The following is a 3,271-nucleotide window of genomic DNA, read 5'->3' as shown; positions in this document are numbered from 1 at the left end:
TCTTCCACTGTGAAAAGGTCACTAGTATTCGAGACGAAATTTAAGTGTCCTTCTCCTCCGTGAATAAGTCCACGATTCCTGTGTGTTCTGTCGAGAACCCACCAGGTATCCACTGGAATTCCCGTATTCGGGTCGATCTACGTACATGTTTTAGAATAACCTCCTATTACGGTTTGGTCACCAAGTTGGTGTCTCCGCCGATTTAGGTCGGTACTTTCTTCATCACGTCTTTCTCCAGTGGTTTGATGATCTCCGACCCTAATAAATAGGATAAAAACTATCGGGGACCCACTCGGGACAGGTTCAGCAGGGTTTTTTCCCTCCGTACTGTCACTAAGTATTACTTTTTTTACTTGACCAAGGACCCAGAAAAGCTTATTTCAAGGATGGTGGTAATGGCTTGAGCTCGGGTTTAGGAGGTTTCTCCTCTTCCAGAAGAAATTTCAGAGGCTCTTTCATGTCCTCTGAATCCTCTAAATCAGGCTGAACATCTTTAAAGATGTTTTTTAACTCTGATTCAAGACTTTCAGCCATGTTGATCTCTTCTACCAAAGAGTCAATAAGATCAACTTTTATGCAGTCTTTTGATGTGTCTGGATGCTGCATGGCTTTGACAGCGTTCAGCTTGAACTCATCATCATTGACTCTCAGGGTTATTTCCCCCTGTTGGACGTCAATGAGGGATCGTCCAGTTGCTAGGAAGGGTCTTCCTAGAATGAGAGTAGCACTTTTGTGCTCCTCCATCTCCAGCACAACAAAGTCAGTGGGAAAGGCGAATGGCCCAACTCTGACAATCATGTCTTCAATCACGCCTGATGGGTATTTAGTAGAACCATCAGCAAGTTGGAGACATATCCGGGTTGGTTTAACTTCTTCAGTTAAGCCAAGCTTTCTGATAGTGGATGCAGGTATTAGGTTGATGCTTGTCCCAAGATTGCATAAAGCTGTCTTGGTACAATTATCGTCTAATATGCATGGTATCAGAAAGCTCCCAGGGTCTTTAAGCTTTTCAGGAAAGCTTTTCAGAATGACTGCACTGCATTCTTCAGTGAGGAGAACTCTTTCTGTTTCTCTCCAATCCTTCTTATGACTCAAGATTTCTTTCATGAAATTGGCATAAGAAGGTATTTGCTCAAGTGCTTCTGCAAATGGAATCTTTATTTCAAGAGTCCTGAGATAATCTGCAAAGCGAGCAAATTGCTTATCCTGCTCCTCTTTCCGGAGTTTTTAAGGATAAGGTATCTTGGCTTTATATTCTTCAACCTTAGTTGCTGCAGGTTTATTGCCTACAGAAGTGGTTGAAGAAGCTTTTTTAGAGGGGTTGTTATCAGCATTTGTGTGTGTCTGATCCCTCACTGGCAATTGAGTGCCAGAGTTAGAAACTGGAGTGACGTTAGACGCCAACTCCTTGTCTGCTCCTGGTGTTTAAACGCCAGAACTGTGCCCATTTTGGGCGTTCAACGCCAGATCCTTGCCCATTTCTGGCGTTGAACGCCAGTCCTGCCTTGTTTCTGGCGTTGAACGCCAGTCCTGAGCATGGTCTGGGCGTTCAGCGCCAGCCTTCCACCCATTTTCTGGCGTTTTAGTTCCAGAATTACTTTTCCCTAGGCTCTTACTGTCCTCAGGTGAATTTTAGGTGGTTTGCTCATTTCTTAGCTTTTTGCTTCCTTGAGGTGGGGTATTTAATGTTTTCCCACTTTTTAGTTGCACTGCTTGGCATTCTTCTGCTATTTGCCTTGACAGCTGCTGCTTTGTTTGCTTAAACTGTTCGTCCATATGTATATTAGCCATCCTTGTCTCTTGTAACCTTTCTTTGAATTCGGCTAACTGCTTTGTTAGAAAGTCCAATTACTGATTGAATTCAGCAGCTTGTTTTACAGGACTGAGTTCAGCAGTTGCTGTCTTAACCTCTTCTTTCATGGAAGAGTCATTGCTTAGGTACAGATGCTGATTCCTGGCAACTGTATCAATGAGCTCTTGATCCTCTTCAATTGTCTTTCTCATGTGGATAGATCCACCAGCTGAGTAATCAAGAGACATCTGAGCTCCTTCTGCAAGCCCATAATAGAAGATGTCTAACTGAACCCACTCTGAAAACATTTCAGAGGGGCATTTTCGTAGCATCTCTCTGTATCTTTCCCAGGCATCATAAAGAGATTCATTATCTCCTTGTTTAAGGCCTTGAATGTCCAGCCTTAGTTGTGTCATCCATTTTGGGGGAAAGTACTGATTCAGGAATTTTTATGTCAGCTGTTTCCATGTCTTTATGCTGGCCTTAGGTTGGTTATTCAACCACCTCTTAGCTTGATCTTTTACAGCAAATGGAAACAGTAATAGTCTGTAGACATCCTGATCTATTTCTTTATCATGTACTGTGTCAGCAATCTGTAGAAACTGTGCCAGAAACTCTATAGGTTCTTCCTGTGGAAGACCGGAATACTGGCAACTTTGCTGCACCATGATAATGAGCTGAGGATTCAACTCAAAGCTACTGAGTCCAATGGAGGGTATGCAGATACTACTCCCATATGAAGCAGTAGAGGGGTTAGAATATGACCCCAGAGTCCTCCTAGACTGTTCATTTCCGCTTAGGTCCATGATGGAGAAAGGGAGATGATGTAAAATAGAAAAAATATTTTTATTTATTTATTTATATATTTATTTCGAAAATAAAATAAAATAAATAAAAATTGAGTGAAGATTTTCGAAAAACTGAGGAGAGAGAAAGTGGTTAGGAAGTTTTGAAAAGGATATGATGATTTTGAAAAAAAAAGTTTTAAATTTTGAAATAAAAATCTGAATTTTTAGAAATATATTTCGAAAAATTGTTTTTAAAATAGAGAGAAAAGAAATTTTTTATTTTTAAGAGGAAAGAGAAAAACAATAAGATAGCACAAGATTTAAAATTTTTAGATCTAATGCTCCTTATTTTCGAGAATTTTGGAGGGAAAACACCAAGGAACACCAAACTTAAAAATTTTAAGATCAAGACACGAGAAAAACTCAAGAACACTTTGAAGACTCACAAGAACACAAGAACATGAAGGACGAACACCAAACTTAAAATTTGGCACATAATTTAGTAGAAAAATTATTTTTTTGAAAAAGATTTTTAAAAAGAAAATAAGGATTCTAAAATTTTAACATGACAATAATAAGAGACTCTAAACAAAAAAAAAAGAGAAATTTTTCCTAATCTAAGCAACAAAATAAACCGTTAGTTGTCCAAACACGAACAATCCCCGGCAACGGCGCCAAAAACTTGGTGCAT

Source organism: Arachis ipaensis, chromosome B01, assembly GCF_000816755.2.
Source record: "Arachis ipaensis cultivar K30076 chromosome B01, Araip1.1, whole genome shotgun sequence".
NCBI lineage: Eukaryota > Viridiplantae > Streptophyta > Magnoliopsida > Fabales > Fabaceae > Arachis > Arachis ipaensis.
This window is presented reverse-complemented; position numbering follows the sequence as displayed.